Source organism: Ursus arctos, unplaced genomic scaffold, assembly GCF_023065955.2.
Source record: "Ursus arctos isolate Adak ecotype North America unplaced genomic scaffold, UrsArc2.0 scaffold_15, whole genome shotgun sequence".
In the NCBI taxonomy this organism is placed as follows: Eukaryota; Metazoa; Chordata; class Mammalia; order Carnivora; family Ursidae; genus Ursus; species Ursus arctos.
Window position 1 is genome coordinate 55,855,194 of NW_026622819.1, and position 15,534 is coordinate 55,870,727.

Below are 15,534 nucleotides of genomic sequence, written 5' to 3' on the forward strand. Positions count from 1 at the left end.
TGGATGAAGGAAGGTTTGAGGAGCAGCCCTGTATCAGAGCATTGGGTTGGGAGTCCTAGGATATAGAACTATTTCAGCCAACAGTTCTCTGTGTGACCTTTTTTTGGTTTTCTGTTTCTCCTATAAAAGTGAAGGGGGGGGGGAGTCAAACCAGAACCTTTCTAACGTTCCTGCATTTCAACTCTGACATCTGATGACCTGACATGCATGTGACCAGAGCCCCAGAAAACTATGTTGTCATGTTCTCTATAACCATCCTTTGAGTAACTGCCTGGCTGCTAGATTCTAATTGTCTTTTTGTCATTGAGTTCTATTTTAATTCCATTATTGTTGGAAAACACATTTCTGTTCTAAAATGCATTGTTTCAATTATTTGAAATTTGTTGAGACTTGCTTTATAACCCAGGAGTTGTTCAGTTTTTACAAATGCTCCACATATACTTGAATATGATGTCTGCAGTTTATTGGATACACTATCCTATATAGTTCTTTAAATCTTTTATATCCAGACTTCTGCCAAAATGTATTAAGGAACTTCAGAAGTCTTCATCCCGTAAAAGGAATGAAAAGCTGGCAAAAATTGTTATAGTCAACTTTTTCAGAATTGGAAACTAACTAAAGGCTTACAGACCAGGGCAACATAATCAAGAAGAAACAGCTGAATCTTGGTAAGAACAGACAGCTTTGTGGCATTTTAACTTACCCTGGTCTCATCCCCCTCTCCATAGCTTAGCAGTGGCCTTGAAGATAACAGCCACATTCCCTGCGAGTATGCCAGTACCACAGTGAGTATAATGGGACTAATTTGCAAAAAAAAATTGTGCTTGTTTCTTTTGAACTGTCTGATGGCTTCTTGCAGTACACTTTCAAAGGGTTTCCCTTTGTCTTACGTAACGCAGAACTCTCTGGTACTGAGATAGTTACCTAGAAGGCATTTGTCACAAACACAGGCAAATGTATTAGTTGTTGCTGACTGTGGGGGAATGGATAACGGGAAAAAAAATAGAATAACCAAAGATCTTGGGAAGAGGCTGGGGAATGAGATGCTTTGGTGAATAAGGACTTAGAAAAGCTCTGACATATTACTGGGTATCTAGAAAGCCATGCTCATATCCAGGGCTGTGCACCCGCTCAGCAAAAACTGTAAAAGGTCCACCTCCAGCTGATTTTAAGGCTCTGCAAGCAAGGAGTAAATACTAAGGCAGAGTTGTGAACTTCCTGGTTGAGTGTCAAAGGTTTGTACCAGCACGCACAGAGCAATTAGTTGAGAAAAGTTAACAGCGACAACATCACTAACAAACCCTGGGTGGGGGGGAAGGATAGTTCCTGATTTACAGAATTGCTGCATTAAAATATTCAAAATGTCCAGTATTCAACAACAAAGTATTACAGGGGCATGTAAAGAAACAAAATATGGCCCATACCTAAGGAAATAATAGAAAATTGCCCCCCAGGAAACACTGACATTGGACATGCAGGACGATGACTTAATCAGCTATTTGAAATACATTTAAGGAGCTAAAGGAAACCATAAGAATGATATCTCACCAAATAGAAAATAGGAATGAAGAGAGAAATAAAAAGTCGAATTGTGGAGCTGAAAAGCATAACTGGAATGAAAGATTCACTAGAAGGGCCCAACAGCAGAGTTGAACAGATGGAAGGAAGAATCCGTGAACTTGAAATAAACCAACTGAAATTATCCAGTCTAAGTAACAAAAACTTAAAAGAATGAGCAGAGCCTAAGAGATGTGTAGGACACCATCAAAAAAACCAGCAAGGGTATAATGGGAGTCATAGGTGAGAGAAAGGCAGAAAGGATTTGAAGAAATAATAGCTGAAAGCTTCCTTAAAAATTTTTTTAAAGATTTTATTTATTTGTGTGAGAGCGCACAAGCAGGGGGAGTGGCGAGCAGAGGGAGAAGCAGGCTCCCCGCTGAGCAGGGAGTGAACTTGGGGCTCAACTCCAGGACCTTGGGATCATGACCTGAGCCAAAGGCAGACGCTTAACCAACTGAGCCACCCAGGCGTCCCTAAAAACGTTCTAAATTTGATGAAAAACACAAATCTACACGTACAAGCAGCTCAGTGAACTCTAAATAGAGTCAACTCAGATCCATTCTTAGACACACGATCAAACTGTTGAAAGAGAATCAAAAACAAAAGAAGCTACACATCACGTCCAAGTGATTCTTAGGATAACAGCTTATTTCTCCTCAGAAACCATGGGGACCAGAAGACAATGGAATGACACATTCAAAGAGGTGAGAGGAAAAAACCTGTTAACTGTGACTTCAATGTCTAGAAAAACTACTTCAAAAATGAAGATATACAGTGGAATATTATTTAGCCATAAAAATGAAATCTTGCCATTTGCAACAAATGGCTGGAACTAGAGAGTCTAATGTTAAGCGAAGTAAGTCACAGACGTACCATATGATTTCACTCATGTGGAATTTAAGAAACAAAACATACAAAGGAGAAGGCGGGAAAGAGACAAACCAAGAAATAGACTCTTAACTCTAGAACACAAACAGGGTTACCAGAGGGGAGGTCGGTGGGGAGATGGGGGAAATAGGTGATAGGCTTGAGAAGTGCACTTGTCATCATGAGCCCTGGGTGGTGTATGGAATTTTTGAATCACTATATTGTACACCAAACCAATACTATCTTAACTATACTGGAATTAAAAACTTCTACAGATAAGTAGCCCCCCGCCCCATGAAGACAAAACAGACACTCTCAATGAACAGAAATTGAAAGAGTTTGTCACAAGTAGACCCTCCCTACAAGGAATGCTAAACACTAAAATGTAAGGACACTAGATAGTATTGCAAATCCACATAAAGAAATAAAGAATGCCAGTAAAGGTAACTATATAGATAAGCATAAAAGGCAGTATTGATGTATTTTTTTTTTTTTGTAACTTCTTTCCTTGTTTAAAAGACAGCTGCATAACACAGTCACTGTAAATCTGTGTTTATGGGCACACAATATGTAAAGGTGTAATTTGTGACAACAAGTGAGGAGCAGACATAGCAAAGGTTTTGTACGCTATTGATACTAAATTGTTACATTAATTCAATCATAAAGAACAAAACCTTGCCATTTGCAATAACCAGGCCATACCTCAGGGTCCTTAAGCTGAAGTGAAGTCAGAGAAAGACAAATACCATATGATCTCCCTTACATGTGGAATCCAAAAAAAATGAAAAAATTCTTAGAGAACAGATTGGTGGTTGCCAGAGACAGGGTGGAGGGTGGGAGAAATGGCTGAAGGGAGTCAAAAGGTAAACAGAAAATAAATATGGTGCATTACTTAACAACACCAGCAAATAGTTTACAATTATCTGGTAATTCGTGACCAAAAACAAATAAAACTCAAGAAAAACAACCTCAGATTAGATGTAAACTGTATACATACTGAAACTAAGTAGTGGCAACAAAGCCATCCTTCAAATTCTGAAGGTTATATACAATTTATGCCTAGATGAAGTACTCCATAATTCAGCAAGTAGTACCTATAACCCTAAATATAACAGTTTAGAAGGTGGGGAAGAAACCTATTCCCATTAAAAAGATTTTCCTGTGTCCCCACTCTGAAATGTTTCTATCTCAATTGCTGGCATTATTACGTGGGTCATGGCCATTCCTAGCTGAAAAGAAATCTGAGGAGAAAGCAGTTTTTAGCAGGGCATATTGCCCTTCCCTCCCTGGGGGGAGGGGAGGAATGAGGTTCTCATAGTAATAAAGAAGGGGAGATATTGGGCAGATGGTCACCAGTGTTTTTAACAAAAATTTCTTTCTCGAAACAAACGGGTATAAGTGATAAGGAAACAAAGTCCAGTTGTAGAGATTGCAGACTGAGTTAACTCATTAACTCTGGTATCTTCTGGGGTCCTGGTTGTTTCCATATCTCTGCCGTCTCTTAGCACTGACTTCAGTCTCAAGCTGACCAAGATGGCTGCTACAATTTCAGGTGTAATTTAAAATTTAAAATTTATTTAAATTAAAAATTTAATTTAAAATTTAAAAAATATTACTTGCATTTCTACATACTTGCAATGAACAATACAAAAGGAATAAAATACTCAGGAATACATTTAGCCAAGGAAGTGTAAGACTTGTGCACCAAAAACTACAAAACCATGTTGAAAGAAATTAAAGAAGACCTAAATAATGGAATGACATTCCGTGTTCATGAATTGGAAGACTTAACATTGTTAAATGGCTATACTTTCCACATTAATCCACAGATTCTACCTGTACTTTTCAGTAGAATCCCGGATGACTTTGGAGAACTTGACAAACTGATTCTAAAATTTTTTGGAATTGCAAGAGACCCCAATTAGAGAAAATCTTGAAACAGAAGAACAAAGTGGGAAGATTCAAAATTCCCAGTTCCAAAACTGAATACAAACTGATAGTAATCAAAACAGTATGGAACTGGCATTAAAGATAGACCTAGATTAATGGAATAGAAGTGAGAGTCCAGGAAAAAAACCCCATAATCTATTGTTAGTTGATTTTCTTCTCTTTTTAAGATTTTATTTTTATTTGACAGTAAGCACAAGCAGGGGGAGCTCTAGGGGGAGAGGGAGAAGCAGGCTCCCCGCTGAGCAGGAAGCCCTGATGTGGGACTCAATCCCAGGACCCTGAGATCATGATCTGAGCCATGGCAGACGCTTCACCAACTGAGCCACCCAGGCATCCCTATTGTCAGTTGATTTTCAATAAGTTTACCAAGATTATTCAGTGGAGTGAAAAGTAGTCTTTTCAACAATTGGTGCTAGAATAACTAGATATCCACAAGCAAAGGAGTGAATTTGGACCCCTACCTCATACCGTATTCTAAAATAACCAAATGGATCAAAGACTCAAATGCAAGGGCTAAAATATAAAACTTAGAAGGAAATATAGGTGTAAATCTTCATGACCTAGAATCAGTCAACTGTTTATTAAATCTGACAACAAACACAAAAACAGCAAAAGAAGAAATAGATTGGACATCATCAAAATTAAAAACTATTTGCATCAAAGGAACACTATCAAGAAAGTCAAAAGACAAGCAACATAATAGGAGAAAATATTTGCAAATCATAAATCTGATTACTGTCCAGAATATATAAATATCTCTTATGCTATATGTTTTCTTACAGGATATATAAAGAACTCAACAACAAAAATACAAACAACCCATTTTTAAGATGGCCAAAAAGCCTCAACAGAAATTTTTCCAGTGGTGCCTGGGTGGCTCAGTTGTTAAGTGTCTGCCTTCAGCTCAGGTCATGATCCCAGCGCCCTGGGATGGAGCCCTGTATAAGGCCCCCTGCTCAGTGGGGAGCCTGTTTTTCCCTCTCCAGTTCCCTCCTGCTTGTGTTCCCTCTCTCGCTGTCTCTCTCTGCCAAATAAATAAATAAAATCTTTTTTTAAAATCTCTAAAAAGTTTTTCCAAAGAAGATATATAGTGGCCAATAAAAACATGAAAGATTTTCAACATCATTAGCCATTAGGCAAATACAAAACAACACTGTGTTACCTCTTTACAAGCACTAGCATGGCAATAAAAAAATAGAAGTATTAGTGAGGATATGGAGAAATTAGGACCATTACACACAGCTGGTGGGAATGTGCAGCTGCTGTGGAAAACAGTCTGGTTAAACGGTCTGAGAAACATTTCCTTGAACAGTCAAGCATAGAGCTACAATTTGACCCAGCAACAATAGTCCTAGGTATAGCCAAGAGAGTCAAAAACATATGTTCAGGGGCATCTGGGTGGCTCAATCATTAAGTGTCTATCTTCAGCTCAGGGTGTGATCCCGGCGTTCTGGGATCGAGACCCACATCAGGCTCCTCTGCTGGGAGCCTGCTTCTTTCTCTCCCACTCCCCCTGCTTGTGTTCCCTCTCTAGCTGGCTGTCTCTATCTCTGTCAAATAAATAAAATCTTTAAAAAAAACAAAACAAAACATATGTTCACTCAAGAATTTGTACACAATGTTAATAGCATTATTCATAAAAGACAAAAGTGGAAACAACCCAAATCCCCATCCACTGATGAAGGGATAAGCAAAATTTGGTAATCCATACAATGAAATATTATTTAACCACAAAAGCAATGCATACTCCAACATGGATAAACCTTGAAAACATAAACTAAGTGAAGGAAGCCAGAATAAATTGTATGATTCCATTTATATGAAATGTCCAGAATAGGTAAGTCCATAGAGACAGACAATGAATTAGTGGCTGCAGAGGGTAGAAATAAGGGAAGAATTGGAAGTGGCTGTTTAATGGACACAGAGTTTGTTTTTAAGATGATAAAAATGTTCTGGAATGAGGTAGTGGTGATGGCTGTATAACATTATGAATATATTAAAAACCAATAAATTGCACACTTTTAAATGGTTAAATTGATGAGTTTTGTGTTATGTGATTTTGTCTCAATTTAAAAACCTTTTATGTTCTGATTGTTTTTTATCTGATATTCTATCAGTTGCTGAAAGAAGTTTGTTAAATTTTCCCGCTATGCTTTTAGATTTGTCTATTTCTTTTAATTTGGTCATACGTTGCCTTGTGTATCTTAATGTTGTATTATTTGATGTATAACAACTTAGAATTTTTATAAAGCCGTTTCTTGTTATTTGTGGTAGTTATGTTCTAGAAAGTTGTTGTGAACACTGAATTAATGATTATTTAACCATTACTCCTTGGGAAAATAACAGGATTAGATTTCCTAGAGCTTCTGGTCACATTTTCGTTAACCGATCAATTCACATAACTTGTTTTAGGTGTGTTTCTGTTTGAAGACATTATTTAATATAGTTGATTCATTAACATTGAACTCACGGCCAACAGCACTATATAACTCATGCTTGAACAAAGCTTATGTAACACACGTTTTCTCTGTGAGGCACAGCACAGCTTTCTTGCATCGAGGAACATAGTCCTCAGCACTATGCTTGGGGATGATTTTAAACAGTAAAATTACCAACAAAAGAAAAAATGTGAAAATGTGACACTAAATAGGCTATAGAAAGGACGATTGTTCATGAGCTGAAACAAGATGGCAGAACATTGCCTTGTAATTCAGCTGGGAATGTGTTCATTGGGTCAGGTAATTCTTTTTTTTTTTTTTTTAAGATTTTATTTATTTGACAGAGAGAGACAGCCAGCGAGAGAGGGAACACAAGCAGGGGGAGTGGGAGAGGAAGAAGCAGGCTCCTAGCGGAGGAGCCTGATGTGGGGCTCCATCCCAGAGCACAGGGATCACGCCCTGAGCCGAAGGCAGACGCTTAACGACTGCGCCACCCAGGCGGCCCTGGATCAGGTAATTCTTTTTTTTTTTTTTTTAAAGATTTTATTTATTTATTCGACAGAGATAAGAGACAGCCAGTGAGAGAGGGAACACAAGCAGGGGGAGTGGGAGAGGAAGAAACAGGCTCACAGCAGAGGAGCCTGATGTGGGGCTCGATCCCAGAACGCCGGGATCATGCCCTGAGCCGAAGGCAGACGCTTAACCGCTGTGCCACCCAGGCGCCCCTGGATCAGGTAATTCTTAACCAAACATAGAGCTTAGTTAGATGCACAGTAGGGACCTCAGTGGACTGAGAGCCTACCATGCCACAAAGAATGCCAGGCTGAGTCTCCTGTGTTGGTGCCTGAAACAGGAGGAGTCCAGAAGTCCCATGTAAGCATCTTTTGGAGACTGGGTGTAGAGGGAGTAGAGCCTGTGCTAGACCACCCTCTGGGAGACCCCTGCTTTGTAGGATCACCACCATTTTTTTTTTAAAAGATTGTATTTATTTATTTGACAGAGACAGCAAGAGAGGGAACACAAGCAAGGGGAGTGTAAAATGGAGAAGCAGGCTCCCCCCCCCAGCAGGGAGCCCGATGCAGGGCTCGATCTCAGGACCCTGGTATCATGACCTGAGCCGAAGGCAAATGCTTAATGACTGAGCCACCCAGGCGCCCCATGATCACCACCCTTTGCCCCCTTCCTTAGGTAAGAAGGAATGGTGACAATGATGCAGTCTTCCCTCAATCCCACTTGGCTCTTTCAACATTGTTTCACCTTCCCCAGTAAGTACTAGATGTAATTATGAAACTGATTTTAATAAGGAGAAGAAATTGTGTCTGACAACACCCATAGAATGTATAACACCAAGAGTAAGCCCCAATATAAGCTGTAGACTTCGGCTGATAATGATGGGTCACTGTGGGTCACTGGTAGGAGCGATGTACCGCGCTGGCGCAGAAGATTGGGAGTGGGGGAGCCTGTGCACGGGTAAGGTTGGAGTTACGTGGGAATTCTGTATTTTGTACTCAAATCTGTACTAAAACTGCTCTAAAATATAGTTTATATAAATAAAAGTGTGGGGGGGGTTGTGTAAGGGCTCTCTGTAACTTTGACCTCGACATTCTAGACCAGCATACTTTCCTTGCATTGTTTTGTATAAAGAATTTGCAAAATATCAAGGGCAAATTCAATAGAGAGTTTGAGTCAACTATTCAAGAAACTCCTAATTTTAAAAAGTGGTGGTTTATTTTTTCAAAATAAATCTTGGCTTATGGTTAGAAAAGCGGGGTCTGAGCATCGTATTCTAGTCCAGTCTTATGTATTTCCTGTCTAGACCACTCTCTTAGACAGCGTATTACAGAAAAATACAACCTATTTTTGTGAAGCTGGAAGGTAAAGTTTTTATTATTTTCCTCCTTACATTTTCTTTCTTTCTATAGATACTCAAATTGTTTTGATTGAAATTCAATTCAGATGTGACTTTATAGTTTTTTTTAAACAATAATGTTTGTGGGGCGCCTGGGTGGCTCAGTTGATTAAGCGTAAAACTCTTGATCTCAGCTCAAGTCTTGAGCTGGGGGTCATGAGTTCAAGCCCCCCATTGGGCTCCACAAAAATGTTTTTTCCCTTGTCACAAACCTAATTTTAGAAACTATGGATGAACAAGAAAAGAAGAACATAGGTTACCAATAATCCTATTACATTTATAAACACTGTAGTGTTTCGTTCTTTTTTGTGTGCAAACATATGCACGTGTTTACATTTATAATGGAAAAGAGTCATATTTTAACCAGTCTTATTTTTAGTTAATATGTCATGGGTATTGTTCCATGGCTTTGCATATTCTTCCAAAACATCAATATTAGCTGAATTTTATTCTGTTTTATGCATATACTATAATTTATGTTAGTCATTTATTGTTGAGCACACAGCTTATTTCTTAACTTACGTGTTTTCAGATAATACTGCAGTGAAGAATCTTGGAGCTAAATTTTTTCACATATCCATGATCATCTTCTAATAAATAGCGAAGAAGTGGAATTGTTGAATCAAAGGATACGCTCATATTACAGGATTCAGCACACATTACCAAATGACTCCCCGAGAGAGGGTAACATGTCAAAGTCTCAGCAACAATGCATGAGAACTCTGTGTCCTTGTACCCTCATCAATGCTGGACATTGAATTTGACAGGTTTGGTAAGGTAAGGTTAGTACTGGACAAATTAATCAGCCTAAAATTGTACCCTAACTCTGTGTAAAATACAAGAGGAGTACATGTCCTTGCTCTGAAGAAATTCACAGAATACGGGCTGGATTTTTACACAGTTCAGACACTTATTTCCTGTTGTTTGGCTCTGGAAGAGTTACTTTATATCTCTCCTCACCTTAACCTTGCCTACCAACTCTGCGGATGGTGAGTTTATGGACTGAATTGTGTCCCCCCCCCCCCCCCCCCCCCCCCCCGCCGCCCATTCATATGTTGAAGCTTAAGCGCAATGTGATTGTATTTGGAGATGGGGCCTTTCAAGAGGTAATTAAGGTTAAATGAGGTCGTAAGAATGGGGCCCTACTTTGACAGGACTGGTGTCCTTACAAGAAGAGAAAGACACCAGAGATATCTCTCTTTCTCCCCTCTTGCACATGCATGAAAGGCCTTATGAAGACCCAGTAAGAAGGCAGCCACCTATAAGCCAAGGACAGAGTTCTCACCAGAAACCAACCCTTCTGGCATCTCGATCTCAGACTTTTCAGTCTCTAGAACGGTGAGAGAAGAAACTTCCGGTTTTTAAGCCCCCCAGTCTGTGGCATTTTGTTATGGCAGTTCAAGTAGACTAATACAATGGGGATGTGGCTGGGTAGCATCGCAGTTAAGGGTAGATGTGAGGTTGGATGTGGTTTTAAATCCTGATTCTACCAGTTAGTAGCTGTGTGGCTCTGGATATGTGAATTAATTTCTTTGTGTGTCTAGTTGAAAAAGATAAATGAGGATGTGTGTGTGTGTGTGTGTGTGTATTCTTATTTACTCTTTCCAACCAGACAGAATTACAGAATTATATATTATATATAATATCTAACAATTGTATTATATATGTAAATATTATATATATAGTTAATCTATGCACAGTGTTCAAAAATGATAATCACTCCCATGCCGCTGCTACTACTACTGCCAGTAATAATAATCGAGAGAGCTCTGGGCAGACACTCATCAAATGGTTGTTACCACTTACAAGTTACATACCTTGGCTTGGGAAAGTTACTTCCTCTCTTCAACCATTAGCTTCCCCATCTGTTCAATGGAAGTAATAATACTTTCTCCCCGAGGTTCCTGTGAAGATTATAGGACTTGAAACAGTTAGCTCAGCACCAGGAACACAGGCGGAACTTTTCTTCCCTTAGGAATGTTTTAGAAATTGATATCAAAAAAATAATGTATAGGGGCACCTGGCTGGCTCAGTCAGAAGAGTGTGCGACTCTTGATCTCAGGGTTGTGGGTTTGAGCCCCATGTTGGGTATAGAGCTTACTAATTATAAATAAATAAATAAATAAATAAATAAATAAATAAATAAATAAATAAAAGCATTTAGAGAAATAATGTACAATGCCTGATAAATTAGCAACCCAAAGAGTTTCTTCTCTGAGGACCTCTTAAGATCAGGACTGAATCAGTGAGACTTGGTCAGATTAAGTCTTTATCCTTGTCAAGAGTCTTTCCTCTTTCTCTTGGAAAAATGATCCTTTCAGTTCCTTTAGGCTGATGTTCAGTTGCCAACATTGGGTTTGTCTGACTGAATGCAAAAATCATAAGAAGCCTGAGGCACCAATTGAGACTGAAATAAGAGTAGGGATTGGATAGGAAAGGAAGACATTTTTTCTTCTTATGATTTTGCTTGGTAAATACCTATTCGCTTAAGAGATTTCAAGCATAGTTAAACAAAGATGTGCCAATATCTAGCAGCAAAGGAACTGCCAACATCATGAGCCCCTCTGTACCTGCCCTGGCTTAATAACTTTGGTAAGAACTACTCATTTGAGCACTTATCGTAAGACTCTATAATCCTTATAACAACCTGATTATTCCATTGAAGACACAGCTAACAATTCAATGAGCCAGGACTGGGACCCATGTCTGTTTGCCTTGAAATGTATGTTTTTCCTTCTCCACTTTCTCTTTCTCTCCTCTTTTTCCTCTACTACATTTCAGATTCCTTCCTTTTCCTGCTAGTCTATCCAGATTTCAGGCCTACCTTTGCACCCATACCAGGGGTATCACCTATCCCTGTGGCTTCCAGGTCATCTGTTCCCATGCACCTTTATCTGGTGGACTAAGAGGGATGCCAGCTGCCCTTCCTTTGCAGAGCACACAGCCCTCGGTAGCATACTAAGATGCACAGGGGCCTGGGAGCAAAGGACCCCAGAGGACTCTGAGTCTTGGAGTCACCGAAGACAATGAAGGTATTTGAGTGAAAAGGTCTCAGCCTTTCCAGGGTAAAGAATATATTGAAGGTGCTGATTTTAAAAATAGCATGTTCAGAGAACTTGAATATTTTTGGTCAAAACAATTTCATATTGTGACCAAGGGAACTGAATAAAAGAGTTCAGTTACAGTACTATGTGGAGGCAGAATCACTGCATTTCAACAGACCTGTGTTTTTTTGTTTTTGTTTTGTCTTTTTAAAGATTTTATTTATTTATTTGAGAGAGAGAAAGAGAAAACACAGAGGGAGAGGGAGAAGCAGACTCCCCACTGAGCAGAGAGCCACTTGTAGGACTCAGTCCCAGGACCCCGAGATCATGACCTGAGCCAAAGGCAGATGCTTAACCGACTGAGCCACCCAGGTGCCCCTAAATGTGTTGTTTTAATTTTTATGGCTATATTTGTGGTTTCCCTACCAGCTATCAAATTCTCAGAAAGCAGAAGAAGCTAATGGTACAAATGGGGTCATAGAGAAATTATTCTTAATATATTGGGGTAAATGATGAGTCATCTGGCAGCTTTGATTTTTTTTTCCTTGAACAATTAATTCTTTTTTTTTTAAAAGATTATTTATTCGACAGAGAGAGAGAGACAGCCAGCGAGAGGGAACACAAGCAGGGGGAGTGGGAGAGGAAGAAGCAGGCTCCCAGCGGAAGAGCCTAATGCGGGGCTAGGGGCTAGATCCCAGAAAGGCAGGATCACGCCCTGAGCCGAAGGCAGACGCTTAACGACTGAGCCACCCAGGCGCCCCTGAACAATTAACTCTTACAGAGAATTTAAACTAGGGTATGATGCAATTTTATATAATTTTTTGGTTATTTTTTTCTTGTCAGTCTTTGACTTTCCTTCTTAGCCAATATCAAGTGGCCAGTATTAACTGTCTTAGGAAATTTAGTTAAATTATATTCAGTTGGGTTATAGAAGTTTTATTGAAGTTAGAGGTAAAAAATTTTTCCTTTTTTTTGTTGTTTGGTGCTTTGCATTTTCAATTGGCCAAAGGTTTCATGATGTAAGCATAGACAATGCTTGTAAAAGGTAAAACGTAATGAATTGACGAAAGCCCAATTAGACCCACTGTATTTTTGTGGGGATTTTAGGTAATTTGTTCGTAGGGATTTGTAGATTATAGGATTTGTATTATGGACAAGCCAGCTAACTTCTGAATCTAAATTTCCTGTTCTGTAAAAAAGAGGAATTATTGGTGATTTCTAAGGTTTCTTCTAGAAAGAAGAGCTTGGAGAAGTAGCTTGTTATTTATAGACTCAATTGCATCTCCCCAAAATTCGTATGTTGAAGCCCTCTCAATGTCTGTATTTGGAATAAAAAGGTTAATTGAGGTCAATTGAAAAAGAGACAGCAGAGAGCTCACACTCTCTCTCCATCAGGTGAGGGCACAGTGAGAAGGCAACCTTCCACAGGCCAGAAAGAGAGAGCTTTCACGAGAAACCGACCATGCTGGCTTTCTAAGCTTGGACTTCCAGCTTCCAGAGCTGTGAGAAAATAAATTTTTGTTTCTCTGGAGAGCCCTGACTAATACATCCATCAAAGCTTTCTAAGCGTTAACTGAGTCCCAGTCACTAATTTTGCAGAGGGCAATAGAGGGAGGGTCTGAGCCACCCTAAACATAAAGTGCCACACCCAGCAAGGGACTAGCCAGATATTAATGGAATCCCAATTAAGGAACCTGAGCTATTCTCTAAGGCACAGAGACTAGGAAGGGAGAAACATTTCTCTTTTTTCTACTTCATTTAACAGCCTAGATACGTGGTTGGGATTTGATTATGACTCTGGGTTTTAGTCATGTGTTAGTTAAAAGGTATTATATTTCGCCTTGACTAGTACATTTAAATATATGCACATTGAACAGTAAATTTCATTCGAAATGTTTGTGTTGGGTACACTGATCAAGGTGTGCGAGCCTGGCATTATGCAATAAATACTTATGGTAAAAATATTTACTGTTCACTGATTATCTCACTCATGTTTCCCAGCTGCCTTCCAGTTAGACAGGACATATAACTAGTCCCAGCCAATGGGTTGTGAATAGAAATGACTACATCAAACCCTAGGCCAAACCATAGAAAAGGGAATGTGAGTTCTCCATGCACTCTTTCCCTAGTGTTGACAATGTAAGCCCTCTTGTTTCTCATGTTATAGCCACGAGACGTTGTTACCCGAGCCCTTCAGTGATTATGTGGAACAAACCTCCAGCGGAGCTTCAGTGCACATGAAAAGTAAGCAAGAGGGGCGCCTGGGTGGCTCAGTCAGTTAAGTGTCTGCCTTTGTCTCAGGTCATGATTCCAGGGTCCTGATATCGAGTCCCACATCAGGCTCCCTGCTCAGCAGGTGACTGCTTCTCCCTCTCCTCCCCACTAGTGCTCTCTCTGTCTCTCTCTCTCTCTCACTATCTCTGTCTCTTTCTCAAATAAATAAATACAATCTTTTTTAAAAAAATAAGCAAGAAATAAACATAGTTACATTCATCCATTGAGATTTGGGGGTCGTGTAACTGCCTCATAGCCCAGCCCATCTTGATCAAATATATCTATGGCTGTCACTGGGTATGGAGATGCAAATCCCTGGAGTCACCTTTGGAAGTGGACCATGGTTTTTAGAAACCAGGTTGGGGAAGTCACTTCATGCATGACTGTTTAAATACTAATGAGACTGGGAATGAGATCACACAGCCTTCCAGCTTGTTTTATCTAAATCATGGCTAGTAATTTGCCAGGCAATTTTCTAGAATGGTGTATGAGAGAAATAGAGCAAAGTTGCTCAGCTCATATATCTTTTTAAGTCTATAAGTAGGACTGATGTACTCCATGTTAACTATTAAGGCCCAGTGACAGATGTAATTATGAATATTACTTATAGGGTATATCTTATGGAATAATAAGTCAACTGTAAACAAAAGTTTAAGTGGCTATAGTTGTTCTTACTGGCTGTCAGAGAGAAAGGTCTGGATCACAATGACAAAGTACCACTTTAGGAAGCACCTTGAGTAGGTAGGACCCACTACTCATGAACCTTTGGAATGAGACAGATTTCAATGTTATCAGTGGCTCCAGATGAAAAATTTAAGTGGAAGAGTTTTTTGACACCTTAAGGGGTCAAAACTTGGCATGAGTCCTTGCCTTGGTAGCATTCTGGGTCATGAACAGGTGGAACATGTTCAACTGGATTGAAAGTCTTGCTGGCTGATGGGTGCTCCCAGGCTATAGCATCTCAATAGACAGGCTGTAAATAAATGGCTTTGCCAGGTAGGAATCATAGCCAGGACACAGAAAAGTTCTCTGGGAGTCATCAAACCCTGTTCTGGGTAAGGTTGCCTCTGGTGAAAAGCAAAATTTGAAAACTTAGTTTTTAGCAGTTCTAAGGCTGTCACCAGCAGTGGGACAGAGGCCTAAGAAAGCTGCCAAGGCTTGCATACAGAAGGGAGGGTGGTTCTGGAACCCATAGCAGATTGTAGAAAATGACAGCGATAACGTAATGAAACTGATGGGGGATGGGGTGGGGAAGAAGATATCTGGAGGAATTGTCACTGCTGGAGTGTAATAAAGACTGCCTCAAGCCCTGGTATGAAATCTAGTGAGCAGGGTGGGCCACCAAATCCTGGGTTATGGGCACCACCAGTGAGGTAGCCCACTGCTATTGCCAGTTGACAGGAATTACTCCCAAAGAACGACTCTAAATTCATGAAGATGTTGCTCATTAGATTTAGAGTTTGAAATCACTAGCCACCCCTCCCAGCAGATT